The sequence below is a fragment of the Hyperolius riggenbachi genome, chromosome 1 (genome assembly GCF_040937935.1).
Source record: "Hyperolius riggenbachi isolate aHypRig1 chromosome 1, aHypRig1.pri, whole genome shotgun sequence".
Taxonomy (NCBI): domain Eukaryota; kingdom Metazoa; phylum Chordata; class Amphibia; order Anura; family Hyperoliidae; genus Hyperolius; species Hyperolius riggenbachi.
In genome coordinates, this window is record NC_090646.1 from 53,431,737 (window position 1) to 53,449,864 (window position 18,128).

Below are 18,128 nucleotides of genomic sequence, written 5' to 3' on the forward strand. Positions count from 1 at the left end.
TGCTATACAGTGGTGGGTGAGCGGTGTACTACTGTTCCCAGCAGCGACACAGAGCACAATGCTATACAGTGCTGGGTGAGCGGTGTACTACTATTCCCAGCAGCGACACAGAGCACAATGCTATACAGTGGCGGGTGAGCGGTGTACTACTGTTCCCAGCAGAGACACAGAGTGGCAGTAAACACAATGCTATACAGTGGTGGGTGAGCGGTGTACACAGAGTGGCAGTAAACACAATGCTATATAGTGTGGGTGAGCGGTGTACTACTGTTCCCAGCAGCGACACAATGACTGGGGGGACCCTGGCTAGCCTGGCTGGAGAGAGAACTACCCTGCCTGCCTACCCAAAGCTAAACCCACAGACAAATGGCGGAGAAATGACGTGGATCGGGTATTTATTTACCCAAACCACGTGACCCGTTCGGCCAATCAGAGCGCGTTCGGGTCCGAACCACGTGACCCGTTCGGCCAATCACAGCGCTAGCCGAACGTTCGGGGAACGTTCGGCCATGCGCTCTTAGTTCGGCCATATGGCCGAACGGTTTGGCCGAACACCATCAGGTGTTCGGTCGAACTCAAACATCACCCGAACAGGTTGATGTTATGCAGAACCCGAACAGTGGCGAACACTGTTCGCCCAACACTAATAGGCATAAATATCAGTGTTAAAATGGGCATAGACAGTTGTATGTAATTCAAGTGTACAGGAGGACAACTGCAGAAGAGTAACAAGAAACATGAATCATTTGCAGTACACTAATCATGTGAACTTGATTGTGGAACAAGAAGGATGAAGCAGAGGTATCCCAATTTCACAACTGTGCAGACTCAACAAGTTTCGTAAACAAGGTTCACTTCCTCAAGAATTCATTTATAAGGAAAACTGCACAAATTTATTTGGCTGTTTTTTCAAAAACTGCAGAACAGTTAGTGCGCTTTAAAATGTCCTTTAAGCACTTCCAAATTGGTTAAAAACAGAAAACTGATAGATTTCAAGATTTCAGTATCAGTAGTTTTTAAGAGATACCAAAACACACAATAAAATGTTAAATAAAATTCAGATAAGTAGTAAAAACATAGTGGACTACACCTGCCTAGCCTACAGCTATGTCCTATTCCCCCCCCCCCCCCCCCCCCCGAAAGAAAATACAGATGTTCCTGTGAAAACTGTTGAGTTGAAAATCTGTATTTACATTTTTTTGGGGTGTTATATAGTTCTAGGCAAGGCAGGTGTAGTCTCCTATGTTTTTACTGTTATCATCGCTATTAAGCTGCGGCTTATCTTTTAGAGCAGAGAGGAAGTTTTGAGTTTAGTTCCACTTAAAGGTGGCGGAACTATTAAAATCTACCGGTTATCAAAAATCACCTAAATATTAAAACGGACTTAAACCAGGGCCAGTCCTAGACTTTTTGCTTCCTGAGGCAAACTTGTGAAGATGCGCCCCCCCCCCCCCAATTTGGAGCCCCAACAGCTGGTTCGGGGGCCTTGGGACAATTGCCCAGTTTGCCCCTATGAAAGCACCAGCCCTGTAAGCAACAGGTGCCTTGCTGAGGTATATCAACAGAGTTTGGTCATTAGTGATCCAACAGGAGGAATCACTAATGATGCTGTAAGTGGGGTCAGGGGGACACCCGAATGAGAACTTCAAAAAGCCAAACAACCAGCTAGTTAAAATATAGAGAAAGCGCTTCACGCTTTAAACAGTACTTGGAGATCAGGGGGTTAAGCCAAGATGTCTGACGCAGGCAAATCAAACAGGATCTCGACACAGGAAGGGTGAAATTAGAAAAAGATTTATAGGACGACTTTGGGAAACTCCTACTTCTGACCAAGGCTTAAATCATTATACAAACATGATTGCCTACCGCTTGAGGTCAGCCCCCCATGAGTCCTAAATCTGGGTCATAAAACAAACAATGACACCACCAATTTGTAAGAAAGATTGGCTTTTAACAGGCAGAAAACGAGCAGAACGAATCAGTTCTGTGAAGGTGGTTGGGAAACACCTCTTCCCAGTGACCGGGTCACGTTACCAGATTGTAATCAGCTTGTATGTACAACATGATTAGATGTGTTTAGCAAAGCAATCAGAGATGTCACTTGCAGATAGGCTACTGATCCACATGGTCCAAGCCACAGCTAGAAAATAATCCTGCTTTGTTTCTCATTATTGCTCTAATTTCGGTGTAATTGAAAACTGCCTGAGCCGTTCAGAGAAGCACAGGGACATCTGTTTCGCATTCTCGGAGTTTTGCTTCTCTGAAGAGAAGTTTTCCATCTTCATCAGAACCCCAAAAAGATTCCCACACCGTGGCTTGTCTTCATTTTATTCCCCGCTAGGCTGAACTTTCAACTCTTTGTGGAATAGCTTGGAGAAAAGGAGGCCGGGATTCCCCTGAGGAACGCCGCCGTCCCCTCGCTCGACCATGAATCACGGGAACGTATAATCAGCTTACTTTCGCCAATGAGCTCACTGATTTCTGAAAAGGCCCTCTGGAATGTTGTTGTATAAATATATGCATGAAAGCCTCCGTTCAGTTCTGTTTTAAAGTGTAACTGCAATGATAACAGACCTTTTTTTTTAAATGTGTTTAAAGGACTCACTATTTATTACATGCATTTATTATAGTGCTGACATTTTAACACAGAGTCTTACAGAGCCCACAGTCATGTCACCAGGAGGTCACCAGTGGCGTAGCTACAGACCTCTGAGCCCTCCTGTGGAATATGGCTCGGGTTTTCTCCAACTTCTAAACCAACATCAATGAACCAGGGCTGGATTTCGGTAAAGGCCACAAAGACCTGCGCCTTGGGTGGCTGCAGCCCAAGGGGGCACCTGAAAATAAAAGAGGGGTTACCACATATGAAAGAGGAGTTTGAAAATGGGAAACAACACATGAAAAAGGGAAACTGATGCCCAAGGGAGCTGTTCATGAAAGAGAGGGGCTGCAGTACATGGATGATACACATGGAAGAGGGGGCTGAAAGAGAGTGGCTGCAGTACATGGAGGATATACATGGAATGGGAGGGGCTGCTGTACATGGATGTTCCAATGGAAGAAGGGGCTGCACATGGAATGGGAGGGGGTGCTGTACATGGATGTTAAACATGGAAGAGGGGGCTGCACATGTAATGGGAGGGGCTGCTGTACATGGATGTTCCAATGGAAGAAGGGGCTGCACATGGAATGGGAGGGGGTCTGTTGCACATGGAAAGGAAGCTACAACTTGGGCTAAGGGCACAAAAAGTATAAATCCAGCCTTGCAATTAACCTCAAACTGTAAATTCCAGTCATTAGCGTTAATATGATCTATAAATGACTTGAGGAACTCCTCACAGGCCCTTACAGAGGATGAGGCAGTCATCTATATAGCAGTTGAAATAGAGGATGGATCTCCCCAAATCCTCTGAAAAAACACACTCCCATCACGCCACATAAATGTTGGCCAGGCTGTGTGCATGTTTAGTGCCCCTGGCCACACCTCTATTCTGGTCATAGAATGTTCCCTCAAACCACAAGTATAGTCTTGAAAAATTGCAACAACTTCCCAAGGAAGTCTATCTGTTCTGGGCACAGCTCATCATGCTCCCTCAGGAATATCAGAGCCATCTCAGTTGTTCTATCTTGGGGACACAGGTGTATAAAAAGTTAACATTTGCTGTACATAAAAATATTTGATTAACCTGGTCAACATGCTATTTATTTAAGGCTATTCAGCACATTTAAAGTATTCTTTTAACCACTTCATGCCCACAGTACTACCCCCCCCCCCCCCCTAAAGACTAGGCCATTTTCTGCAGTACTGGGCTGTGCAGGCTTTTCAGCCACCAACACAGCCCAGCTTAGGAGCTCAGCGATCGGACTCACCTCCTTTTTTTGTCCATGACATGCTGCCGGAGGGGTCCGATCGCTGCAGCAGTTTGTATTTTTTTTTTCTTTAGCCTCTACGAGGCTCTCTCTCCCTCCCTCCTCCCTCCCCTTCCCTCCTCCCCTCCGGCATCTGATGCATCAGCCAATCAGAGGGATCGCCGATCTCGTACAGCGCTGCAGCCCCCGTCAGTGCTGTACAGTTGTAAACAAAGGGGATTTCTTTCCCCTTGCGCTTACAATCAGCGTAATCAGCGATCAGCGATCAGCGGCTAGCAGGCTATTCACGGAACAGAGGCAGGGAACGATCGCGCATGCGCGCGGCCGTTCCCTGGCAAACTGCAGCCCCAGGACTTGACGCCAATTGGCGTTAGGCGGTCCTGGGGCTGCCGCCGCGGTCATGCCCGTTGGCGTGAGGCGGTCTTTAAGTAGTTAAAAAGGACGGAATGAGCAACATCAGAGGTTTTAAAAAATGTTCAAGGTATTCCCCTTCCCGGTAGATGACACACACATACATAAACATCCAGATAAAAAATGTGATCGGACTGTGTTTCTCTAATGCTGGATCCACACTATACAATTTTTTGGCAGATTTTCCTGCCAGATTGATTATTTCCAGCATGTCCGATCTGAGAATCGATTGTTTTTTTGAGCGATTTTCTGACCGATTTCTGTGGAAATAAATGTAAATCGATCAGAAAATCGTTAAAAAATGATTATCAGATCAGATAATAGGATTGAATTTCCGATCCCGTTAGAGGAACGCAGCAGGGAGCACGCATTCGCGCATTCTGCTTGCTGATCCCAGATGAGTACACATCGCCGTGTGCGAGTGCTTAGGGGAGCCTGACTCCCACTTCCTCTACAGGAATTTCTACACAGCAGCAGACAGATCTTTGCCTCTGAGCAAACATTGCCTTGATAAAGGGGCCCTACGTGGCTCCGAAACGTTGGCCATATGCTTTTACATGGAACCAATAAAGATTTACTTTTGGATGTGCCAGCTCTTTTTCTAATGCAGGGATGTCAAACTACGAGGGCCGAAGTCCTCACACATTTTTGACACAGCTCAAATGAATTGATGGGTCTGAATCAGGATAGGTGTGGTCCATCAGGTAGAACACATTCCTCTCTTTCTCAGTCCATCCTAAACACTGGCCTGGTGACACGTTTTTTAATGAAAAAAAAAAAAAACAGCCCCAACTGCCATCATCTATAACCACAACCCCTAACAATGCGATGGACTAAAAGGATGTTTTTTAGGGCCTGAGCCCACTAATGCTGCTTCTGTCCCCTTTTCAGCATCTGTAACATTGAGGTGTAACTGAAAAGCAGACACAGCTACATCAGTGGGCTCAGGTCGTTATAGATATACTGTACATATGCACAGAGGTAGATACTGGTTGCTTGGCAGTTGGAAACAGCTGTTATTTCCCAAAATGCAACAAGGCTCACAGACAGGAAATTGTGAGGACCTAGGTCCTGACATCACACTGTGGGAGGGGTTTCACCACAATATCAGCCATACAGACCTTCCCGGATGATCTATTTAAGAAAAGATAACGATTTCTCATGGGAAAGGGGGCATCAGCTACTGATTGGTATGAAGTTCTATCCTGGGTTACATTTCTTCTTTAACAATTCCCCATATCAATTGCCTTGGCATACATGTTTAAAACGACGATTTTTAGGAAGCAGGGGCGTTGCTAGCCCCAAAGATCAGTGGCACGTGCTCCAAATCTATTCTGGGAAGCCCCGGATGTCCCCCAGGCAGAGTTAGCTGTGGTGCCCTAATGACAGGCATGCTGGGAGCTGTGGTGCATCAATCCAATCGGGGGTTTGCTGGATGCTCTGGTGCCTCTATGTGGGCATACTGGGTGCTGTGGTGGCATGCTGGTCACTGTGATGCCTTTATGGGGGCATGCAGGCAGCAGTGGTTCTACTATGGGGGCACGCTGGGAGTTGTGGTGCCGCAATGGGAGGCCCATGGGAGCATGGGAGGGGGTCCACTAGAAGGTCAGAGAATGGGGGAACTGCCAGATAACCTGGCGGCAGGCCAGCCCACCCAGCACAAAGCCAGACCAGCTAGCACTGAAGCCAGGTAACCCTGCCTAGTTATGTGTAAGTGGCACTGCCTATTTATGTGATATGCTGCAGTTTTGTTTTATTTTTTGTATTAATGGAGAGGGGGCTTCATCCAACATTTTTCAGGGCAGGCCTGCTAAGACTTCTGCTAAGTTCGAGTAAATTTGGCTTCACCCATAGCCACACACATTCTAGCTCGTGGCCACACCCATTTTCCGTCTGGAGTACCCAAAAGTGCCCCAGATCTCTTAGGATCCTAGCAACCCTCCTGTTAAGAAGCGCTCCACCACATCTAGACTGTGAGCAATTGTTTTTTTTAGCTTTATAGAGGAACTGCGGTAAGTTTTCAGAGATAGTGTGCTAGCGAACTATTGAGATCATTTCAGAAAGAAGACATGAGGAAGGAATAATAGTAATGCTGTAAAAAGGTGCAGGTGTACTATTGTATTTTGCATTCCAGGCATCAACATACCCATAATATAGAATCAAACCTTGAGCATATATCAACATTCATGGATGACACCCCACATAAGTTATTGAGCAAACATCTTGCGGTCCTATATTTCTGTAGAACCTCTGAGTGTCAGTGTGTCGTAGTTCTGGAATCACCAATTTTAGGCTTGAGTATTGTCATTTTGAACTCCTTAGGTTAGTGTGTCATGATTATAAGGGCCAAGGGTCACCAGGAATGCCTATATAATAAATAGGTGCAAATAGGAAAAAACACTGGACTCCTTTTCAGCACCATGGAGAGGGACAGTGAAGCAAGCTACACCATAGGCCTGATTTATTAAAGTGGACCTGAACTCTTGCACAGGCTACAAGGCAAACAGAGAGAAATGCACCCTGCATGTTACTGTAGCCATGCACATACAGCACAGACTGATCTGCATTCCTTCAGAAAATATGTTAATGCTGGTGCATGTACACTACTGCAAACACACAAAATCTGAGAGGATCTGTTCCTTTGTGTGTTTCTCCTCTTTAAGGGGAGTGAATGGGGTGGGGAAGAGGAGGGAATGGAAGGAGGTTAGGAAGGAAGGAACATCACAGTAAGCCTGCCTCTTCCTGTCTGAAAATGTGACTTTTACCAAAATGAAAACTTTTGAAGGTGTGATTACAGGGACCAGAGGACACTAGGAGAGGAATAGACAACACACAGAGGTATTTGGATCCAGCCTGAAGATACCTCTGTGCTCACCTTAAGTAGCTTCGCCTTCAGTCAGGCATACTTTAAGCACAGATAAACGTACGATTGTCCGTAATGATGGTAAGCAGTTAAAATTTGTTAGAGCTAAACGCACAAAGCAATATACTAACAACAGAATTGCCTAACAAAGACCCTACCTGTACTAAGATTCTATATCTTGGAAATTCTAACCCTCCACAGCACTAGACCTAACACCAAAAAACATTGCTTGAAGAGTCACCTGCCCATCCCCAGCTACTGATTAGGTGCTGTGGTGGACCACGGCATTAAGGGATAGCCTGCCAAGCCTGCCAAAGTTTGCTACAAATGCATTGTTCAGTTTGTGCTTTTGACATGATGTTTTTGACAAATTTGACTTTTTCCTGAATCTGAACAGCAACACTAGTTGTTGGAAAGGTAAACAATCAATATTGAGGACAGGACACCTCTTGGAAGATAAGTGTGGGTCCTATGCATTAAAGTTCATGATTCTACAATGAAGGGCTGCCCACTGAAATCCAGGAACTGTCAGTTTATTGTTCCAGCATATAAACAATCTCTAAAAATTACCAATGATCGTTTCGGGACCACACTGGGGTCCCCTTTGTTAAGACACAGGACAGAAGACAGTACTGTCTTTTGAATTTCAGTGTTCGGATCTTGTGGAATCATAACCCAGGCAAAGGTTGCAAAAATGCCCCACCTAGACTCCTCATCACTCTATGTGGGTCAGCCAGATACATTAATAGTCCATATCGGAGGGAAGGACTTTGCCAACCTCCCCATGCACATAGTGATCTAGAACCTAAAGTGTTTCTCCTTTACACAGGCCTGGGCAATGTGTCTCCAGCTCATTATCATATGGTCTGAGATTCTACCAGCCGTCAATGCCATACAAAAAGATCAATAAGGTTGGAAGGAAACTCAACAGGACCATTTGAGATTAGTATGCAAAGAAGGGGTGGAGGCATAACAGTACCTCACAAGTTGTTAGAAAGTCTGACAGCATACCTGAGAAGAGACCAGGTTACTGATGGCTAACACAGTAAAATACTCTATTGGCCCACCTGATGATAACACAGATCTCAAAAATGTTGGATCTTAGTGTCACCATTTAAAATCCAGCATACAACGAAAGAAAAACCTTGACAGCCCGGCTGGTACTAATGATTAAAGTTCCATTAGGCCTAGGATCACTATTGTTGTACTTCTGTTTTTGGTCTCCAATGTTACAGGACAGATGAAAAAAAAAAAAAGATACGGATCTTGATACACATATAATATATGTATAAATTAATCTCCAGAAAAGGCCTTATCTATTTTTTCCATATGGCACCACACCCATCAATGTACAGCTATTCATGCGAGATCTTTATAATTTCTTTACTAATGAATAATGCACAGGTGTAGGTGTTTCCATGATGAATGCGCTCAGCTTAGTGTCCTTCTAACAGCCGGTATGGATGAGTCACACCAGAACGGAGAATGTTATCATCACATACAGTAGGCTTTGACTTTTTCACCTCACACTCCCTGTGGTACATGAGAACATTGATGGGACAGACAAGTGATGAGTAACGACTCTTAAGATGTAAAACAATCTTTCTTAGCCAAAAAAGGACATGTTAATGGTGGTTAGATCTTGTTCATTTTGGTCATTCTCATTTACTCTCTGTAGAGCTTCTGAGGGACTTGAGACTTTGGCTTCCGTGGAACAGGGAGTTGAGGTTCTTTAATGTGTCAAGGACTCCTTTAAAGTGTTTGTGGTGCTGAGGCCATTTCCCTTCTGGTCCTCCTCCTTTATGTCTTGAAGAAGATCCTCTAAAGAACTTGCAACTTTGGTTTCCATGAAACTAGGAGTTGAGGTCCTTTATTGTGTCTGGGGCCTTGGAGTTGCCTTTAAAATATTTCTAGTGCTTACACTTTATCCCTTCTGGTCCTCCTCACTAACACTCTAAAGATCACAGAGGGATTTTCAATGTTGGCTTCCATGAAACAAGGAGTTGACTTCTTTTAAATGTCAGGGGCCTTGGTGTTTATGATGCTTTGGCCACTTCCCTTCTAGTGCTCACTTACACCCTGAAGATCTTCTAAGAGTCTTGCAACTTTGGCAAAACAAATGAGTTAGTTCTTTAACATGTCTTGAGCCTTGGTGGCTCTTTTGATAGAATGCACTGCCAAGGGATAACGTAACCGAAAGATTTCTATATTCCATCACCAAACCTTATCCTTTTTTGATCAAGCTGCTCTATAAATTAGCAGCTACCTCTAGCAACCGGTAGGGGAGGTCAAACGAAATGCAGAGATGATGGCATTGATTTCCTGAGGTTGGTAGACTTATCCAGGAATCCAGGCTTCATGTAACGATCGGTGAAGCACAGAGAGGATCTGATTACCGGTGATCTGCAGTATCACTGGGAATACAGATGTATACCAGATTATAAGTGATCTGCAGTATCACCGATAATCCGATATACTAGCTAACCTCTGTTCACCTGAGTAGAGTGTAGTGTTTGGTGTAACAGTAACACTTAGAGGACTAGGCCTCAGTGCAGCAAGGAGTACTGCACAGATTCCTTCCGCAGACCTGAGCTCTCCAAGACGGGAGGAGTCAGACTGACAGTAGGAAGGATTGTCTGAAAGTGACACTCAGGAGAAGATGTCACTGACAGGACGGGGAACCGCCTCCAAGGGTAAGGTCAGTTCTCGAGGTCGGACAAGCCAGGTCGTACACACACGGACAGACAAAGTACAAGATCATAAAGCAGAGGCGGAGTCTAGGTACAGGCAGAGTTCGGCAACAGGGTATCAGAATATAGAGGTACAAGATCAGGAGGCAGAAACAGAGTCTAAGGACGAGCCGGGGTTCGGCAACAGAGTATCAGAAATATCGAGGTACAAGGTCAGAGTTCAGGAGGATAGTCAGGCAGGCAAAAAGTCATAACAGATAATCACAATCAAACTAGTACTTTAGCTATCAACAGAATCTGGCTAAGTGTAGGATTACAGCTCCAGCTGGTCCCGGCACACTTGCGGATCTGACTACGGATCTGGGGGTTCCCACATATGTGATCGCAACGCCAGACAACCAGCAACTGAATAAGCAGCAGAATATATAGTTGCTGGACTCTGCTGCCCCGCCCGAACCATTCAGCCAATCATGAGTCCTGCAGGAATCAGCTGACCTTCCTGATCAGCTGACACTTCCTCTGCAGGTATAAAGGTCCTGAATTCAGGCCCGCGCGAGCATAGCTCTCCATCTGCCTAGGTGCACTAACAGACCCAGCCACACCAAGCACATGCTGCTGCATGCAAACAGCCGCTTTGCTGTCAGGACATGCGGCGGCTTTTCCGCGTTCCACCACACAACCAGACGCGTGCAAACCGCCGCGTAGGACGCAGAGTCAGCCACCTAGCTCTTGGCACACGCGGCGGCTTTTCCGCGTTTCCTCACAGTACTCCCCCCCAGAGGAGTGGACTCCGGACAACTCCTACCAGGTTTCTCGGGATGTAAAGCGTGAAACTCCCTCCTTAATTTGTCCGCATGCATGCGACTCCCCGGTACCCATTGTCTCTCCTCAATGCCGTACCCTTTCCAATGTACGAGATATTGTACCGAGTTTTGTACAAAGCGTGAATCTAAAATCTTTTCTACCTCGTACTCATGCTGGTCATCCACCAACACAGGAGGAGGAGGAGTGGGACCCACATGGACTGCTGGCTTAAGCAGGGATACGTGAAAGGACCTTACGCCCCGCATGCTGGCAGGAAGATCAATGGCGTAAGTCACGTTATTGATTCTTTTAGTCACTGGGAATAGACCCACAAACCTGGGACCCAGTTTGGCAGAAGGCTGCTTCAGGGTCAAGTGACGTGTGCACACCCAGACTAAATCCCCTGGCTGAAACTTCCATTCCACGAATCGTCTCTTGTCTGCTTGACCCTTCTGACTCTGAAACGCCTTCTGCAAATTCCCCTTAACAATTCCCCAATTGTCCCTGAGTGACCTCTGCCAATCCTCCAGTGCTGGAAATGGAGACGAGACAACTGGAAAAGGGGAGAATTTGGGTGACCTCCCTGTCACAATCTGGAATGGAGAGAACCCAGATGAGGAATTCTTCAAATTATTTTGTGCGAATTCCGCGAAGGGCAAAAATGTTACCCAGTTACTCTGTGCCTCCGCAATGTAACATCTTAGGAATTGCTCCAAAGACTGGTTGATACGTTCCGTCTGCCCATTAGTCTGTGGGTGGTAGCCTGACGAAAAAGACAATTTCATGCCCATTTGGTGGCAAAATGCCCTCCAGAATCCAGACACAAATTGGACTCCCCTATCCGACACAATGTCTTCCGGAATGCGATGCAGCCGGAAGACGTGAATGATGAACAACTCGGCCAGTTCCTGAGCCGAGGGGAGTCCTTTCAGGGGCACAAAGTGGGCCATTTTGCTAAAACGGTCGACTACCACCCAAATGACCGACATTCCTTCAAACCTGGGCAATTCTCCCACAAAATCCATGGACAAGTGGGTCCATGGCTCACTCGGGGTGGGCAAAGGCTGCAGCTTACCTACAGATGCCAGCCGGGAGGGTTTACTCTTGGCACAGACCGCACACTCCCTGACATACTCCTTGCAATCTGTTGCCAAAGAAGGCCACCAAGCACACCTGGCAATCAGATCCTGCGTTCTGGCAGCTCCAGGATGACCAGCATTCTTATGGGCGTGAAAGAGATGCAGGACTTGTAAACGAAAAGGCAGAGGGATAAACATAACCCCTTCAGGTTTTCCCTCAGGAACATCCTGCTGAAAGGGGCCCAAAACCTCTGTCCAATCCTCCCAAGTCTCCATCGCGGCTAACACTAGTTCCCGCGGGATGATGGACTCAGGAGGAACGGGTGGCTGTGCCGTTTCTGGTTCAAAACACCTGGAGAGGGCATCTGCCTTGACGTTTTTGCTGCCTGGGGTGTACGTGATTATAAACCTAAACCTTGTAAAAAATAAAGACCATCGGGCCTGACGGGGACTTAGCCTCTTCGCCCCCTCGATGTATTCCAAGTTCTTGTGGTCGGTGTAAACTGTGATCGTGTGTTCTGCCCCCTCTAACCAGTGGCGCCATTCCTCAAACGCCAATTTAATGGCCAGAAGTTCCCGGTTGCCTATATCGTAATTTCTTTCTGCAGGTGAGAACCTACGGGAAAAGTAAGCGCACGGGTGTAATCTGCCCTGCAAGCCTGATCGTTGAGACAACACCGCCCCCACCCCAACTTCTGAGGCATCAACCTCCACGATAAAGGGAAAAGACGTGTCCACATGCCTCAAAATTGGTGCTGAGCAAAATAATTTCTTAAGAAGAGAAAATGCTGCCATGGCTTCATGGGACCAGTGGTTGGTATCCACCCCTTTTTTCGTCAGACTGGTAAGGGGGGCAACTAACGTGGAGTACCCCTTAATGAACCTCCTGTAATAGTTCGCAAAACCTAAAAATCTTTTTTAGGGCTTTTAACCCCACCGGCTGTGGCCACTCCAACACAGCTGTGACCTTGGCAGGATCCATTGAAAGGCCCGAGGTGGAAATTACGTACCCTAGGAACGTGACAGTGGTCACCTCGAAAATACACTTTTCCACCTTAGCATAGAGCCTATTTTGTCTTAATTTGTTCAAAACAAACTTCACGTGGACCCTGTGCTCGGAGAGATTATTGGAATAGATTAGTATATCTTCAAGGTATACCAGCACGAATCTACCCAATACCTCCCGGAATACCTCATTGATTAATTCTTGGAAGACGGCTGGCGCATTGCACAACCCGAAGGGCATTACTAGGTACTCGTAATGCCCGTCGGGTGTGTTGAAGGCCGTCTTCCACTCATCGCCCTCTCTAATGCGGATTAGATTGTATGCCCCCCTCAGATCCAACTTAGAGAAGATTTTTGCGGCTGTGACCTGCATAAATAAATCGTCTATCAAGGGTAACGGATAGCGATTTTTTACTGTGATTTTATTGAGGCCCCGATAATCAATACAAGGTCGGAGACCTCCGTCTTTTTTCTTAACGAAAAAGAAACCGGCCCCAGCAGGCGACCGGGAGGGCCGGATGAACCCCTTGGCCAAGTTATCACGAATGTATTCCTGCATAGCCATCTTCTCTAGACCGGACAAGTTATACAGGTGACCCCTAGGAGGCATAAAACCAGCACGGAGATCAATGGGGCAATCGAACGGGCGATGAGGAGGTAATTGATCAGCAGATTTAGGACAAAATACATCGGAGAACTCAGAATACTCTTCGGGAACCCCCTCCACACAAATCTTGGTCCGACCCAATGTCACCTTCCCTAAACACTGTTGGTGACAATGATCGGACCATCTGGTTACCTGACCCGTAGCCCAGTCTATGTGTGGAGAATGGACTTGTAACCACGGCATGCCTAGGATGATAGTGGAGGTTGACATACACAATACAAAAAACTGTAGTTGTTCCCAATGCAGTACCCCTAACGTGACTTTCACCTGCGGAGTCTGTGACAGGGGACGATCCCTTTGCAGAGGGGAATCGTCTACGGCCGTGACCTGAATGGGGGGACTTACTGGAGTGAGGGGAATACCCAACTCCTGAGCAAATTCAAGGTTCATAAAATTAGCCGCTGAGCCAGAATCAATAAAAGCCTTAGTGGCTACAGACTTATTCTCCCATGTAATCGTACAGGGGAGAAGCAATTTTTTCTCTTTTTGGGGTGAGAAAGGTGTGCCTAGGGTGTCACCCCCCACTACTCCTAGGCAGACTCGTTTCCCGGCTTGTTAGGGCAGTTTCGCACTCTATGCCCCGCTTCTGCACAGTACAGGCACAATTGTTCAGCTATTCTCCGCCTTCGCTCCACCTGGGTCAGTTTTGATCGACCAATCTGCATTGGCTCGGGTGGAGGTAAGGCCGGAAAGGAAGAAACAGGTGGAGATGTCGTTACTGAGGGTGCAGCGGATGGTGCCGCATAAGATGTCACCCTGACACGGTGACTGCCCCGAGTCTGCCTCTGATGGCGTAGCCGACGGTCGACTCGAATGGCCGATGAGATGGCCTCATCGACTGTCTGGGGCTCGGGTAAGGTTAGCATTAGGTCGGAGACCTCCTCCGACAACTCAGACAGGAAGTAATCCATCAGGGCATAGGTGTCAAATCTGGCGGTAACTGACCACCTACGAAATTCTGCCGCGTAATCCTCGACCGAGCCTCTGCCTTGCCGCAAAAGTTTGAGCTTCCGCTCAGAGGTTGCCGCAAGGTCAGGGTCGTCGTATATCACTGCCATGGCCTTAAAAAATTCCTCTACCGAGGTCAGAGCTGTATCTGTGGGAGGCAGGTTGTATGCCCAGGACTGGGAATCACCAGTTAACAAGGTTTTAATAAAAATAACCCGTTGGGTCTCAGTCCCCGAGGATCGGGGTCTCAACTCGAAATATGACAACACTCTACTCTTAAAATTCCGGAAGTCAGACTTGTGGCCGGAAAATTTGTCTGGTACGGGCATACGTATGTCATCACTAGGAGGGGATCACACCGAATCAACTGACGTCTGAAGGGTTTGCACAGAGCCTGTTAGGGCATCAATTAAAGCTTTGTGCTGGCCCAGTGCTTGATGGATGGTATCCACCGAAGTGGCAAGCACAGTCAGAGGGTCAGCGCGTGCGTCCATCTGTTAATTGGTCTGGCGTTCTGTAACGATCGGTGAAGCACAGAGAGGATCTGATTACCGGTGATCTGCAGTATCACTGGGAATACAGATGTATACCAGATTATAAGTGATCTGCAGTATCACCGATAATCCGATATACTAGCTAACCTCTGTTCACCTGAGTAGAGTGTAGTGTTTGGTGTAACAGTAACACTTAGAGGACTAGGCCTCAGTGCAGCAAGGAGTACTGCACAGATTCCTTCCGCAGACCTGAGCTCTCCAAGATGGGAGGAGTCAGACTGACAGTAGGAAGGATTGTCTGAAAGTGACACTCAGGAGAAGATGTCACTGACAGGACGGGGAACCGCCTCCAAGGGTAAGGTCGGTTCTCGAGGTCGGACAAGCCAGGTCGTACACACACGGACAGACAAAGTACAAGATCATAAAGCAGAGGCGGAGTCTAGGTACAGGCAGAGTTCGGCAACAGGGTATCAGAATATAGAGGTACAAGATCAGGAGGCAGAAACAGAGTCTAAGGACGAGCCGGGGTTCGGCAACAGAGTATCAGAAATATTGAGGTACAAGGTCAGAGTTCAGGAGGATAGTCAGGCAGGCAAAAAGTCATAACAGATAATCACAATCAAACTAGTACTTTAGCTATCAACAGAATCTAGCTAAGTGTAGGATTACAGCTCCAGCTGGTCCCGGCACACTTGCGGATCTGACTACGGATCTGGGTGCTCCCACATATGTGATCGCAACGCCAGACAACCAGCAACTGAATAAGCAGCAGAATATATAGTTGCTGGACTCTGCTGCCCCGCCCGAACCATTCAGCCAATCATGAGTCCTGCAGGAATCAGCTGACCTTCCTGATCAGCTGACACTTCCTCTGCAGGTATAAAGGTCCTGAATTCAGGCCCGCGCGAGCATAGCTCTCCATCTGCCTAGGTGCACTAACAGACCCAGCCACACCAAGCACATGCTGCTGCATGCAAACAGCCGCTTTGCTGTCAGGACATGCGGCGGCTTTTCCGCGTTCCACCACACACCCAGACGCGTGCAAACCGCCGCGTAGGACGCGGAGTCAGCCGCCTGGCTCTTGGCACACGCGGCGGCTTTTCTGTGTTTCCTCACACTTCATAAACAAAATGCTAACATGCCAAACATCCATTGTCCAAGTGATATAACAACAAGGCTGCTGAATGGGTTATACATTAATAATTGTATGACAGATTTAAGTATATGTAAGAGATTTGTAGCATCCACTGTAAAGCCATTTTTTAATTGAGGCTGCCCTGAAATTGCAGAGGTCTCTCGATCACACTGGGGCCCTTGGGCCAGAGGGCCCTTGGGCCCAAAGGCCCCAGTGTGATCGAGAGACCATAGGACACTCCTTCAACCTCAGTATTAGCTCTTTATTGGCCCTTTGCTTGTAATGATTACTTCTATATATGCTTTGAATGATAATAATCATTAACACACTGTCCCCATCCCCTTCTTGCACCTCTGACACTGTAGTTGCCATTGGCAGGTTTTGGTGCGCCGTATCAATTGTTATGTATAGAGTGCTTGGGGGGCCCATAGCTCCATAGCTACGTCACTGGGAGCACCTCTGGCTACCAAAGGCTGGGGGCACCTCTGGATACCTATTCTGTGGGGCTCCCCTGGATACCAGATACAGAGGGCCCTTCTGTCCGAAGCAGGTCCTTTTGGCTCTCAGTGCAGAAAGCCACTATGGCTGTAATGCTATAGTGCACACTCCACGCAAGGTTAATTCGGTAACCACTGTATACCAAATTCTGGGGGCACCTCTAGCTACCTAGTACAGAAGGGGGGGGGGTGGGGGGCTACCTGTGGCTACCTAATACTGGAGGCACAATTGGCTACCTATATTGGTGGCTACCTGTGGCTACAAAATACTGGGATGCGCATCTATCTTCCAATACTGGAGGGATACGTCTGTCTCTCTATACTGGGGAGTTATCTAATACTGGGGGGGGGGGGGGGGGGGCAGCTCTAGCTACCTAGTACAGGAGGGGGGGTGGGGGGCTACCTGTGGCTACCTAATACTGGAGGCACAATTGGCTACCTGTGGCTACAAAATACTGGGGTGCGCATCTATCTTCCAATACTGGAGGGATACGTCTGTCTCTCTATACTGGGGAGTTATCTAATACTGGGGGGCAGCTCTAGATACCTAGTAAAATTGGGGGTCCCCTCTGGATAGCTTATACTATTGAGAGATACATTTGGCACATCCCTAAACTGGAGTCCACCTATATGCCCCAAATGAGGCCCAGGTTCCAGCAAGTATGTGTCTATGTTTTTGGAATTTGTTCAAATGCATTAAAAATCTGGACAGCAGGTAGAACACAGCCTAGTTATTTGTGTGCTAGGCACTGTACATACACAAGTCTATCTCATCCTGTCACATGTCACTTCGGGTATCCTTTAAAGCAGTGTTCCCCAACCCTGTCCTCAAGGCCCACCAACAGTACATGTTTTGTGGAAATCCACAGAGGTAGGTAATTAGCTCTGCTGGGACACTAATTACCTCACCTGTGCATGTTTGTGGTTTTCTGCAAAACATGCACTGTTGGTGGTACATGAGGACAGGGTTGGGGAACTCTGTCTTAAAGGATACCCGAAGTGACATGTGACATGATGAGATAGACATGTGTATGTACAGTGCCTAGCACACAAATAGCTAGGCTATGTTCTTTTTTTTTCTTTCTCTGCCTGAAAGAGTTAAATATCAGGTATGTAAGTGGCTGACTCAGTCCTGACTCAGACAGGAAGTGATTACAGTGTGACCCTCACTGATAAGAAATTCCCCTTTTTATCTCTTTCTTGCTCTCAGAAGCCATTTTCTGCTAGAAAAGTGTTTTATAGTTGGAATTTCTTATCAGTGAGGCTCACACTGTAGTCACTTCCTGTCTGAGTCAGGACTGAGTCAGCCACTGACATACCTGATATTTAACTCTTTCAGGCAGAGAAAGAAAAAAAAGGAACATAGCATAGTTATTTGTGTGCTAGGCACTGTACATACCCATGTCTATGTCATCATGTCACATGTCACTTTGGGTATCCTTTAACTGAGAAGTAGACAAAATTTCTATGTGTAATGATTGAATAAACAGGTATCTTCACTGTAATCTACTGTATATATTGTTACAATGTTTACCATGAGTATGTTACCTAAGGTGCACAAAAACTTACAGAGACAACCAGGTTGCCCTATTAATGCTGAATCCAATGATAAGCTAGAGAAAATGGTAACATACATTAATTTAAAGTTAAAACACCTGCTGGTGT